Genomic DNA, 14553 nt, shown 5'->3' on the forward strand with positions numbered 1-14553 from the left:
TCTTAAGATTATTTCCAATATACATATGAAATAATTTCTATCTAAGTCCAGTAATTTTTAAGATTACATTTCAGTATTGTTTTCTCTTTCCCCTCCCTCCCTCCTTCCTTCCCCCTTCCCTCCCTCCCCCCTTCCCTCTCCTCCCCTGTCTCTCTTTCCCCTTCCTCCCTCCCTCTTTGTCTCCCTCCTCCTCCCAGGCTATGTCTTTCAGTATGCAGTTCTAGAGCAGTGGTTCTCAACCTTCCTAACATTGCGACCCTTTAATACAGTTCCTCATGTTGTGGTGACCTCTAATCATACAATTATTTCGTTGCTACTTCACAAGTGTAATTTTGCTACTGTTATGAATTGCAATTATCTGATATGCAAGCCCCAGAGGGGTCGTGGTACACAGATTGAGAAATGCTCTTCTAGAAGCTTTGTTTGCTTGTTTCAGGAAAACATCTTGACTTCTCATTTTCAGTTTGATCTCCTCCTCTGCTGCTTCTTTGGGTTTTCTTGAGGATGGAAGCCCCTATTACACATGTTCCCATTTCCTTCCTATCTCCTAGATCTGTCATTAGAAAAATTCCTCCATACCTTTATTTCATCTTAACATTTTGTCTTTTTCCTTTCTATCTCACAAGGCACCACGTTCACTGCCTTAGACACTTTTTTCAGCTTATTCTTCATTTATAAAGTGGTTTATTATTTTATTTATAATTTGTCTTGACTTCTAAAGCCTCATTTCTGAATCTTAAATTTTTCAGTCACTTTCTACATTAACTCTAATTTGTTGTGAAATGTTACCTGTGGTTCTCACCAGATTTTGTGTGTATATTTTACCACTGACTTGCTTCTTCTTTTAAAAGGGGAGATTTTGTGTAGGGAATGCCACCATAAACCTCTTTTCATGGTCATTATTATGTCACATTAGTTTTCTTTTACTTGATAGTGGGATAGGGATGGTCAAAGGGATTTTCCCCTGGTTTCTTGGCTCCAGAGTTCCCTCTTCTTCCTCCCTCTCTGCTTTCTACTCTTCTTCCTCTCTTTCTTACCTCTTTCTTGTGTTTTATTCCTCCTCCTTCCCCATCTACTTCCCCCCACTTTGAAGAACATAGCTTCACGCCGTATTGTCTCACCACAACTTCCTAGGGCTTCATGCTGTACCTACCCACAGCTTTGTATAGATAATTCCTTTGCTGGTCTTGTCTTGTTCTGGATTACATTTCTCTTCAATGAGACACTTTCACCTGGATGGAAATCTTGTTGTTTATTTAGGGAGTTTAATTGTTCACTGAAGACCCTTCAGATATCCCTCACAAGCTCTTGCACTCTCCTTAGAACTGGAGTGAGCAGGATCATACCATGTCTATCCACCTCAGAGACTCTTGTTCTTAAGCACACTTGATGCACCATAGCTTCCTGCTATGCAGAGATCTGGTAGAACTTGTGACTTTGAAAGTTGTCATTTGCTTGGTATTGATGGGAGTACTAGCTACTTAGTTCCCCTAGTACACACCCTAGGTTTAGATTTGATGCATTGGTGAAGACAGAAAAAAGTAATAATGGGTCAGATGGAAAAGAATTGTGTAGAACATGAAGTCAGGAAAGGGAAAGCAGAACATGTGTAGGGTGTAGGCTGAACTTTTGAACCAGATGATCAGAAAAGATGTCTGAGGCAACACTGAAAGCCCAAGGAGAGGGAGGGCGTGAACCTGCTGGCCTGGTGTGGGTCACGGAGAGTTAGTGAGCCTAGAGCTGGATGACGAGGGGAGAGGAGTGGAAGTTGAAGTGAGACCACTAAAGGCTGTCAAGTAAGGCTTAAGGAACTGGTCTCAGGTCTCATAGACCACCACAGGAAACTGGAATTTTCATCAGAGTAAGCTGGGAAGTGAGAGTTGAGTCTACTCCATCTGCATGCACAGAAGAGGCAAGGTACCCAGATGGAAGCTGGGAATCACTGCCACATTGCTAAGGGCGTGTCAGGAGGGGTGGTGCTGGCTGGGTCTTCAGAGGCCCAGTTTGGGGCTCAGGGACCTGTAGGGTGTTTGCTCTCATAGAGTCAAATCTGCCTGACTCTCCCTGGGAGTTTTAACAGTGTGCTACTTTTATGATAATTACCCACTGTGGGTTTATAGGCATCCTGTGTTTGATGTAACAATTTATGAACCGACGACATTGATTCACACCTTTCATCTTAAGATTTTGAAGACAACAACAGTTTCTACTCTGAAGAAGCCAATTAATTAACTTGATTCTGCTCTTTCATCAAGGGGTGTGTCACTGTGTCCATTTCAGAGCTGGTTATACTGAGACTACGTGCTGCAGCGAGAGGTCCCTGGAGCTCTCATTTCCAACCACTCCCCCAACACCCACATGCCACAAACAGAAAATTTTTCTCAAAGTAGCTTTGGACTTTGTAACTTAGATGTAGATGAAAGTGGAAATGGTTTGGTCTGGAATATTTGTGGAACATCTTTACAGTTTGTGTGTGTGTGTCACATATGTGAATGTGAGTGTGTCCATGTATGGTGGTCAGAGCCCAACCTCAGAAGTCAATCCTAGGCCTCCACCACTTTATTTAAGTCAGAGCCTCTTGGTTTTGTTCACTGTGTATGCCAGGATAGTTGGTCCTAAGCTTATGGGAGTTCTCCTGTCTCCACCTCCCATCCTCTAGAAGGTGCACTGAGATCGCAGGTGCACACGACTCCATTCAGCTTTATGTGGGTTCTTGGGATTCAAACTCGGGTCCTCATGCTTGTGTGGCAAGAGTTTTACCCACTGAACCATTGCCCATGGCCCCAGATAGGACTTCTAGATAGAAAACTGAGTTTCCCTTCCCAACTAAACCCAGAAATGAAGATTCTTGAAACTCTCAACAGTGGGGTTATTTCATACTAATTTAATATGAGCTAATTTCACGTCTACATTTGGAGAGAAAGGGAAAGAGAGAGGAGGCAGGAAGTTTTCCAATGGAAAGCCAGTTTTATGCATGCCTGCCTAGCACAGCAATACTGTGTGCCACCCACCTGTGACTATCTGTTGTGCTGGCACAGTGTCTTCATGGGGTTAGGGCTGCCATGTCCTCATCAAGCTGCTAGTTCTCTTACCAAGAACCTCGGGTTCCTGATTTCAGCCACTACCTCATCTGCAAAAAGTAGCACTTTGTGTCTTTGCTGGAATAGAGCCTACTAGGCTGTGCTCTGAGAAGCCAGTGCACGCTGCAGAGGCAGGTTCAAGGACTGGGTGACTTGAGGCATTTTCAAGAGTAGTATGACTTTATATGGTACGTCCTTCTTGTTTCCACTTTTTGCTGTGAGGTCTTAGGTTAAGGTTCAGGAACTTCCCAAGTGTATCTCAGAAGTGTGTGCCCCCAAGGAGTGGACTTTTAAGATCAGCGTACATTTGTCTAGTTTACCTTGACTATTAGCTTTCAAAGCCATTAGCTTGTAAGCCTGTCTGCTTGTAATCCTGCATGAAGTATCCAGGGACTTAGGAAGGCAAGAGAGTCAATAACTCTTTGGACCCAGGGCAGGCTTTAAAAGCTGTTTTTTCCTGTCGCTTTTCAATGTTTTCTGCTTTCTTGGGGAGGAGGGATGCAAAGCCGTGCCAGACACAGGCTGGTGTGTGTTCTCTTATTGGTCTTGGTTTCAGCAACAGGCCAGCTGGCTGGTGAGGGGGAACGAAGAGCCCAGTGCATGCTGCTTAGGTTGCTTTCCTTTTCCAGTTCAACCAGAACTCAGAGAGGTAGCATCTGCAGACCTGGCTGTCCTGGGCTTTCACCCTCTTGGATAACAAGATAAAGGGCAAAAGCTGAATTTTCTTGTGCCAAGAAGATCAAACCCAGGCTGCAGAGAGTGGCTAATGGTACCCATTAACCTCTGTCAGTGCTCAAGTCCTGCAGTGGGAATTTTGCCAAAAGCAGCCCTGAATAGAAAACAAGATTTGGCTGGCTCCAAATAACCACAGGATGGGGGCCATGGAGATTTATAGGAAAAGAAACTAAGCTGTTCCATGTCCAGTCCATGAGGATGAATGCAGGGCTGAGTCCAGCATGTGAGGAGCTGGTGTGATTCAGGTACATGCTTGGTCCCACAGAGAAGTGGACAAAGGGAGTTCCTGCTTGTTGGGGTCCAGAGCTGGATGGTTGCCAATTCAGATAGGAAGTATATATGCACAGTGGGCCAATAGATGGGTATCTGCCTTCTGAGCATTGTTACCATGCTGCCCACTCTTCACACCTGGGGGATTCATAGACTTCTACTAACACTCAGACTTGGCTCTGTTCTTTATGCTGGTGAGAAAGGGATAGTCACCACATGTGAAATGGGGAATGTATTGAGCCTGAGATGCCATGTACTTTGTGGGGTAGGAGATTGGAGCATGGATCACCCTGAGTATCATCTGAAAGCTTGTAAGGCTCCAAAACCACTCAATAAGAGAGTTCCCCTTCTCTTCTTTGATAGGTTAGCAAGCCTGGGTTAGTTTCTTAGCTAGTGAGTCTGTGAACTAATGATTTTGAGTATTCTCTATAACCAGCCAAATAATATAAAACTTGACCTAGTTTGAGGGAGCAGTTGTTAACAAAAGCCATCTACCCCAAAGCAAAGAGCCATGAAATGAGGTCAAGAGCCAAACAGGTGTCTCTGTGGAGTAGCAGGCTCCTACTAGCTGAACAGTTCACGGTTAGCAGAATGGCTGCTTCTGGATTTTGTATTACGTGTATTAATAAATGGGACAGAATGGAAAACTTCATAAAGGAGCAGAGAACCTCATATGCAGCAAAGAAGAGAACCCCTTCCTGAAACACAGCCATTGTGGGACGAAGTGTGAGTGGGTTACAGTAGAAAATGCACCCCTTGTGGCAGTTCACAGTGAGGAAATCGTGACAGCCATTATGTATGAATTCTGCCACTGCATCAGTGACGTGGGCCAGAACTAAAGGGATCAGGAAGCCAGGCCTTCCACTAGAGAGCTAAAGAGAGTGTCTTGCTTCTGGATCAAGATTCTTTCAAAACAGTCTGTTCAACTATGGACTATTTTATTCACAAATTTGCAACAGCATCACTTGGAGATACTAAAAAATGTTTCGTGGGCTTCTTTAGTTGGTTGGGCATCCTCTTTCAAGTTAATATCTTCCTACACTCAAGTTGACAATAACCAGAAACTTCAGGCTGAGTTGGGAGAAGCCAGAAAATGTTTAAATTAAGAAATGGATTTGGTTGCAGAGCTCTGTGGGTTGCCAGGAAAAAAAAAGTGACTTTAAGCTTTTAAATGTCAGGTTTGGATCTAAACTTCATGTCTACAACAAGAAAGTGGCACCTGTTCATGACCATCATCTGCGTTCACTGCCCATCCAGCCAGTGAATAATCACCCCAGTGGCAGAATTGGAGGGAAGTCTGTAAAGCCTTCCACTCCACACACTCACTTTCAGAGTGGAGGAAAAGGAAACTCATCCTAGCCTCCATTTCTATGTGTGAGAAATGCCTTAGTCTCTTGACCCAGATTCCTAGCAGATAGTGTCCTGTTTTCTAAGATCTAGTAACTTACTAGCCACTGGTCAGTGGAACTTTTCCATGTGTGGGTTTTTGCAGTATTGAACTTCAGTATTAGTGAGCACAATGCCTATCTATGTCATACATGAATCTACCATTATTATCCATGTCCCAGTCCCCTCAGAAGTCAAAGCCACAGATGCTTTGATACATCCAAGAAAAGTTAGGGAGACTTTTATTAGCTTTGATTTTGACTCCATTCTCATAAACTATGCAAAATGTGTCATTTATAAGAACAACCCAGAAGAACAGTTGCCAATTATAATATAAAACAAGAAAATGATGCCACAGAAACAGAGAACTGGCTGTGGCAGATGCCCTGTCAAAGGAATGATTTATAATCTGGAAATACAAGCAGCAAGAGAGGCCCACCAGCTAGTACTGCATCATCCGAGGCAATCAAATCCTGCAAATATAAAGCAATTTTGTATTCCCATTTCCAAGGGCTCCCCACAATAAGGACTCTTGTATGCCCAAGTTTAGTATTCAGAGCAGAAACCACAAACCCTAACAGCCCCTCCTGGTCAAGATAGTTAATCACAGTTCCCAGGCACAGGCGGGCTGTCAGAGCATCGCTCCAAGCGGCTGGGGATTTGCCTGTGTGTCAGCTTCCTTCTCCGAGAACTAGAAAGCGATGGTGGGTCAGACATCCATTTGCTTTGTATATTGATATAATTTCATCAGAATTTATGATGTGGGAGTTATTGCACAGGCAAGAAATGTAATCTAACCTTCATCTCACACAATGCGGCAAAGATATTATGTACTCCAGAAAATATATCCTGACTTGTTGAGTCAGATTATACACATGCTATCCTAATGGACTTCAATATTTCCTTGGACAAGTCATTGCTATTTGCGTGTATATTAAATTGGCTTGTGTAGAAATTCTATTTTTTTAATAAGTAATGAAGAATTCTAATGCTATTACTTCTTTTCATTTTTCTCAAGTTCTGGCATGTGCATGCATTCTGGTAAATTTTAAACATCTGTGTATAGCTTATCCTAATTTTCTCAGCTCATATTCGGATTCTTAATATCTGACTATTGCAAGGGCATAATACACGATTCTCTTTAATCCTTATGAAGAGTTCACAGGACCCTAGTCCTGAAGTAGAGGACATGTCAACAGTCTTCCAGAACTATTTTTATAGATGATTATCACACCAAGACCATTGGTGTGACCAAGGTGTTTGACTCTGAAAATAATTTTGATTACTTTGAGTTCTGTAGCTTTTCTTAGTAGGAATTTGAATATGAAATATGTCTTTAAATGAAGGGCTTTTAAGATGTCACTTAAGTGTTTCATCTAGAGCTGAACATTATTTGAATCAGTTTTTAAAATTAAAATCTAAAGAAAGAAATGACAACTTAAAGATGCAAAGCAGTGTCCTGCCTGTGAGTCTATACAAGCATCTTTCTGTGATACTTTCTAGTTTCTGCTAAGGAATGTGACTATGTCACTTACTGTCCCTGGCTGATCCAGGCAGCAAGCATCGCTGCTACAATCCCTCTACACTGGTTTTGTTGAACAGCAGATTCAATGTAGAATTAAGTGATGCATAATTTAGAACCTAATTTTTGAAATTATATGTCTCAAACAAGGCAAATTTTATCTAAATGGGAGAAAATTCAACCCAGATAATAATTGCTCCTCTTCATTTAATATCTACTGCCACAGGCCAAGTTGCGAGGGAAGGGGATTTATTTTGGCTCGTGGTTCTGGAGGTGCGAAGGTGGCAAGGTCACATCTGGTGCTGGTCTTGCTGGCAGAGTCTATGTGGTCAAGGTATCCATGGCAAGGCACAGGCAGTACATGTTCTATGTGTACCTTCTGGTTCTTTTCCTCCTCCTCCTCCTCCTCCTCCTCCTCCTCCTCCTCCTCCTCCTCCTCCTCCTCCTCCTCCTTTATTTTAGTGTGTACATGTATGGTGTGTGTGTACGTGTGTGCGTGCACATTCATATGTAAGGATGTAGGCACACAAATACTACAGCACAGGTGTAGGGGCAAAGGACAACCTTGGGGGTTGGTCCTTACCTTCTTCCTTGTTTGATGCAGAGTCTATTCATTGTTTTTTCTACTGTATATGCCATGCTAGTTGAGCCATGAGTTTTTTGGGATTCTCTTGTCTCTGCCTCTCATTTCCCACAAAGAACTGTTGCGATTGTAAATGCTTGCCTTACATGCCTGCTTAATATTTTTCATGGTTTCTGGAGATTTAAACTCAGGTCCTCATGATTGAGTAGCAAGTACTTTTACCCACTAAACCATCTCTCCAGTCATTTCTTTCCTTCTTCTTAGGATGCCTTTAGGATCCAATCTTAAAAGTTCAATGCTAATAACCTTATCTAATTCTCTCCACCCCCTAAAGATCCCATATCTAAATACCGTAGTTAGATTAAGTGTATATAACTTCAACAGATATCTTCAGGGAGGACAAATGACATTCAATCCACAGCATGTCATCTATATCTGCTCCTTACCTCCCATTATTGTTCACATTTTGCATGTGAAGAAATCTGTCTTCAGGAAAGTTGAGTGCTTTGCTCAAGGTCCATGGATAGCACAGATTGCTGTCTACATATAGACCAATGAGTGTCATATTACTGTCTTTTTCCCATAGCCAGAGTGGGACTCCTTTCCACCGCTCTTTGACAACCTAAGCCCATTCCCATTTCCTTTTTGTCCTGGAAAAGCTCAAAAGTCCTTTTATAAATCATACTCAGAGATCTGTGGGGATGGTCAGTGTTCAGTAAACCGCTTGTTTCCTTAGAGAAGGGAGAATAGGGTCAGAGGAGCTGAAGGTTCTGCCATCTTTTCTTTCACCTTTTCTTGACCAAGATTGTAGTGCCCAAAGCTATAGCAGCCATGTCAGAGCCACGGCATTTGGCCTTGACATGGCTAAGCAGCTAACCCATTGCACAGTTTCCTACCTCCATTATGTCTTGTAGAAGAAAAACCAACTCTTGCTTTATGCACAGAAATATCAAAATATTCCCTAAGGACATCTACCACCCACTGTGTGGAAAATCCATTTAGTCTTATGTTTCTCATAGGAAATACAAGCAGAAAATTTTCTTACTCTTGAGTCTTCTGGAGTGCCAATATGGGGAGGGACTGGCTCCAGGAAAGAAGTTACATGTGGGCTGTTTATAGTTCAAGTGACCCTGGTACAGTATAAAAGTCCAAGGCAGGAAAACCCAGCCACATTTACTATCACCTCATTATATTCCTTACTAAACCCATTCTTGTCATTTGGGAGGCTTCTTGACCAGCAAACAATAATGTGACTGAGTAAAATTGTTGTGGTAAGGCTTATGGGATTTAACTTTCCATGATTCCATTCCACCAATATTATTCACATTTATTTTCATCTCTGTAATTCCATTAAAATAAAGTTGACAGTACTAGCAAACAAAATTACTAGACAGTAAACTGTAAGTGAATATAAGATAAAGAATATATTTTTTTAATTAAGTATGTCCCATAGAAGCTTTAAAGTGAGACCCAATCCTCAGTCAAAAGAATGTGTCCCAGACCGTCCAATAAAGCTCCATGTGATTCATGCACTTAGCTTCCTCAGGGCATCTGCTCTCCATCTTCACCAGCTCTGTGTTTTAGATCTACTCATGCACAGTCTTTCCAGCTTTGTGTCTGACTGGTGATTTCTGTCCTTGAGCCTTTGGTTGTTTCCTGAGAACTGTTCCACCAGGATCTCTTTCTCCACCTTCTCCTTCCAAACATATCTCCAAAGGATGTTATCCTCCCAGCTGGTCCTCACAACACAGACACAGGAAGCCAACCTCTCCTCTCTTCATGATGTGGTCAATTTGTTTGCACTTGGATGACAAAAATTATTGTTCCTCTACTTATTTGGCAAGGAGGAGAAGAGTAAATATGGTATGGTACCTGACTTTGAAAAGTCCACCATGAACTGAAAAGATGATATTCACACAGCACTGTGTTATCATAACCAATGACAGACAAAAGCACAGTGTATCTCTAGAGGCCAGGGACTCTTCTGATCTCTAAGCATTTGCTGGAAGACAAGTTGCTCCTCAAGTAGGGTTATCCCTTTTCCTGTTCACTCTCCAAATCCAGTCCTTTTCATCTACCTAGTTTTGAATTGCCTCACAGAGTTGTCACAACATGCCTTATTGACTCCTGGTACCAGTGTGGAACCTACTCTTCCCCGGGGTCGGGAATACACCTCTTCATCTTTGCCTGTGTCAGCATTACAACACAATGATGGTCCTCAAAAATATTTATGGAATGAAACATTGATGTGCTTTTTAAAGCAAAACTTTTTAAAAATGGAGGAACTGGGAGGATTATTTGGCTTCTCTAAGGTAGCAGCCCAAGCAATTGCTGAGCAACAGCCAATGGTTAGAGCTTTGGAATTTATGGTCACCTGCTATATTGATAGAGCCAGAGAAGAATGGTACATACACAATTCCCAATTCCATCTAAAATAGAATGTCTTTGGGCCATTTCCTGGCAGTTACCTTGAAACAGACCTGATATATGGCTTCCTAACTATCTAAAGCTACACACTATTTGTATGAGTTTTTGCAGTGTGGAAAACCTTCTCATAGGCAGTATGTCATCACATACCTTTCAGGGTCCCCACTGGGGTCCTGTCCACTGGCCAGGGTCTTTGTACACTCTTAGGTGTTTAGAGAATCACTTCTTCTCCCTTGACTGTTCTGTAAATCTGTTTCTACTTAAGGGCACATAACAATAAAACTGGCTGTTAAATTAGTCAGGCCTTGGTGAAATATAGGTCCACTTCACTGGTCAGATGACTAGAGTTACATTTTCACCACTTTTCAATGCTGGAAGGTCTTTATTTTCTCTTTTCAAGATCTTTGCAGAATACACTTCAAGAGACTGAACTACTCAAAACATGATGTCAGTGATATTAGTAGTATTTGGGCAAGAATCAATTTCTATCTCTGTGATTTTCTTTTCATCATCATGTAGGGATGAAGGGCAAACATTAGGCTCACAATAGAGCAGGCAGGTTCATCAGGCAGTACTGCTGACTCACTCTGCGTGGAATGACAGGGTGCTCTAGAAGAAAGCTAAAGACAACTCAACATGATTTTCTTTAGGAAAATGTGCTTCCCTTACTTTAAGAATGCTCAAAAGTAATGCTAATCATCATGAATGTCCAAGAAAAGGGATAGCATTTGGGATGTATATAATGGCAAGTGATAAGTGAAGGAGTGATGTACTGAGCTAGTTAGTGCTGCAGAGCATCTAAGCTGGGTAAAGTTAATTAGAACATTATCTCATGGCCAGTCATTTGCTTTGTTGCTTTTTTCTCCCCACTGTTACTCCACTGTAAGCTAATCTAGCCATACAATTTATTGCATTGTCTGTTAATCATTTTATTACCTTAAGTCATTTCTATTTATCCACTCAATCCTGGAGAAAGAGCCTTTATTGGGACATTTTTATAATAGTGATTATATAATAGATAATCGGGGAGAGAAGGAAGTAACAGCTTGAAAGTATGAAGAAATTATGAGTGGCATTGTGCTGAAATTACAGGCAATTGTCTTTGTTAAAGTCTTACATAATTTTGTTAGGAAAATCATTTTGACGTGTGTGTGTGTGTGTGTGTGTGTGTGTGTGTGTGTGTGTGTGTGTGTGTAGCATGTCTATTGAGACACCATTTGTAATAGCAAATTTTAAAAAAAGACAAGAAAATAAAGTAAACAATTTACAACAGTAGGAACTAGAGAGATGGCTCAGTGGTTCTTGCTGCACTTCTAAGTACTGGAGTTTGGTTCCAGCATCCACACCAAGTGTTCACAACTACTTGCAACTCTAGCTCCAGGGAATTTAATGTCCTCTTCTGGCCTCTAAAGGTACTCACATGGACATGCACAGAAACACACACACACACACACACACACACACACACACACACACACACACACATACACTCACACACCAGCAGATAAAAATAAATAAACCTTTAAAAAAATAAAAAACCCAAAGTATAACTATAAATAAAGAAAAAATTTAATTGATGACATTAAGTAAAAAAGAATGTGTCACAAAATTGTTTAATAGTTGTGGTACCGCTATATAAAATATGAGTAACAGCCTGAAAGAAAGTTTGAAGAAATTATGAGTGGCATTGTGCTGAAATTACAGGCAATTTTCCTTGTTAAAGTGTTATATAATTTTGTTAGGAAAATTGTTTTGACCAGTGCTTGTGTGCGTATGTGTAGAGTTATGGTTAGTAATTACATGACCTTGAAGAGGTTGCTGGGGACCTTTACGCTTCAGTTGGGCCATGTGTATGAAGGAGATGATAACAGGATGCACTTGAAGTTGTTATGAGGCCAGATGAGCTAATGCAGGTACCACACCCAGCTCTCATGTGTGGCACTGAATGAAATGTCGTCAAGGTTGTGAAAGTAGTGACATCTTAGGGACTGATGATGATTGCCTGAATGTCTATTCTTGCTGGTCTCTATAGTTCAAAGAAAACTGTTCAGACTTCCAATCTTGACCATTAAAGGTCAACCTAACCCATGTCTGTTGTCTGATTTAATTTCCAGCTTTCTAAAATGAGCTATTGGCTCTGGCCAAGCCTGAGATTTTCCAGTCAGTAGAAAAATACTGACAAAGTCACACTCAGGTATTGTTTTTACCTAATTCGGTACATCCTTGTTCTAGAAGAAAGACAAGTGAACACGCAATACAAGAACATTTCCAAGGATAATCTTTCCAACGTTCCGCACTGGTACAAGTGGACTGGTTGTTGATGGCAGGCTGGGACACAATGGTTGACTGATATCTTAATATATCTGTTGCTAAATATTCAATATCAAATCTATGTTTAAGTATTTTAAATATTATGAGAAAAATCAATGTACACACTTTGGTTATTTGTTTTAATATGAAAACCTGTAAATAAGTCCTGCCATTCTTCACTGTTCAGTTTTACAGACACCCCATTTTGGGATTATGTCCTGATCCCTCTTCTTTCCTCCTCCTCTTCCTCTCTCTCTCTTTTTTCTCTCTCTCTCTGTATGAGAGAGATAGACTGCACGTATTTAAGTGTGGTATATGTGCAAGTGTGCACATACACACATGTGGAGGCCTTTGGTTGTCCTACTGTGTCTCTTCAACTCATTCCCTTGAGACAGAATCTCTCGGCGAACCTGGAGTCAGGCTGGCATCCAGTAAGGCCCCAGAAATTCTGCAGTGTCCTCCCCACATCACAGCTCTGGGGTTACAGGTGCTTGTGGCTACCTCTGACTTTTTTCTGTAGATGGTGTGATCCAAACGCAGCTCTTTTTGCTTGTACAGTCAGCACTTCTATCTACCAAGTCATCTTTCTAGTCCATACCTCCTTCTTCTCTGAAAATCATTTTCAGTTTTTCTCAGATCTCTAGCTGATCCCTACAGCAGAAAACATGCTGCTTTTTGCTTTCATTTCTTTTTAAGAATTTCTATAAGGATACTGAACATGAGATACACATCCTGGAAGTACGTACTTGAATCGATGGACTATTTTAACTAACAGAAGACCAAGTATTTATCATAGATCTAGTTTACTTCAAGAAGAGATATCAACATTGACCCACTCATAAGGATCAAGGGAGATCATGTAGAGATTATCCACCCTAGTTCTCAGCTGAGGGTGTAGCTCACTTGAAAGACTGCTTGCCTAATGTGCCTAGCTGTGGGTTCTAGCTGCAGCACTGCATTCACTAGGTCTAATGGTGGAAACCTATAATCCTGGGGCTATGGAAGTGGAAACAGGAGCATCAGAAATTAAAGTCATCTTTGGCTGCATAGTGAGTTCAAGGGCAGCCTGGGTTATGAGAGAAAGAAAGAAAGAAAGAAAGAAAGAAAGAAAGAAAGAAAGAAAGAAAGAAAGAAAGAAAGAAAGAGAGAGAGGGGATTGGATTTATTTATTTTATTTTTTACAACAAAGCCATTTTAGGGATAGCTCAGCAGTTAGGAGCACTGGCTGCTTTTCCATAGGACCTTGACTTGGTTCTCAGCACTCACATGTGGCTTATAATTGTAACTCCAGTTCCAGGGGAACCTAATGCCCTCTTCTGGTCTCTGCAGGCACCAGGCAGGCACTCACATGGTACACAGATACATGCAGGCCACACATGCATACCTGTAAATAAGGATAATGATGATGGTGATGATGATTATGATCTTGATGATGATGATGATGATGATGATGATGATGCCATTTAAAATCTGTGGATGAGCCATAGGTAAATATTTAGAGCTGTTTTGCCTGGTTGGAGTTTTCTTTCTGACCTTATACTTTGCTGACAGTACTTAGGCCTCCAGCTTAAAATGGAAACACAAGATGTAAAGATGCTAGCTAAATACTCAATGTGGACTGAAAGTGTAGCTTAGAGAAAAGGCTGTATCCTCACCCCAAAAATGCGCTATTATAAAGAAATCAGTCAGCTTTTTTTTCCTGGCAATTTCCCAGCTCTGTATTAACTATCCAGATTAATGTCAGCTCATACCCCAGGAATTATTCATGAAGCCCCTCTGCACAATGTAATTGCAGGGCTTGGCATCCAGAGTGGAGTCTCGCTGTTTTATAGATTAGTTTCTCTTCCTGTCCCATGGAAGAGACAATGATCTCAAGCAACTTAGTCTAGGGAGGGAGAGGAGTTGTGATTTCACATGAAAAAGCATTTGTCAATTGAGAGATCCTGAGTCTCACTTACATGTGCCTGGGGAGAGGGGACTGCAGCCTCACTGAGAAGATAGATGGCCTTGGGCCCATGAATGGTGACTTTCACTGTGGATCTTTTCCCAAGTGAACAGAGAGACAATTTATCTACATTTAAGAATTAATTGTATCAAACAGTAGCTCCACTAATCTCTGCCACCAAATCACCCAATGAAATGTATTCAAGTGGATGAAAATACCTTGCTATTTCCAGACAGGCAACTATCTGGCTGCAATGACCCTTTAAAGAATATTCAGTATAATCCAAAGATTAATA

At 41.4% G+C, this 14553-nt stretch overlaps 1 protein-coding gene across 4 annotated transcripts in view; it reads left to right on the top strand.

Moving 5' to 3' along the window:
- Positions 1–6068: 6068 nt before the first annotated feature.
- The window catches only part of Fam204a (family with sequence similarity 204 member A), a 132496-nt gene continuing 124011 nt past the window's right edge, over positions 6069–14553 (top strand). For 2 of the 4 annotated variants that reach the window (XM_052712258.1, XM_052712257.1), the window contains exon 1: positions 6069–6175. The gene's annotated coding sequence lies outside the window, so the exon portion shown is untranslated. The remainder of the gene's footprint in view (positions 6176–14553) is intronic. The other 2 variants (XM_052712260.1, XM_052712259.1) reach the window with 1 other exon arrangement.

Source organism: Peromyscus californicus, unplaced genomic scaffold (assembly GCF_007827085.1).
Source record: "Peromyscus californicus insignis strain IS unplaced genomic scaffold, ASM782708v3 Scaffold_4__1_contigs__length_199733344, whole genome shotgun sequence".
Classification (NCBI taxonomy): Eukaryota; Metazoa; Chordata; class Mammalia; order Rodentia; family Cricetidae; genus Peromyscus; species Peromyscus californicus.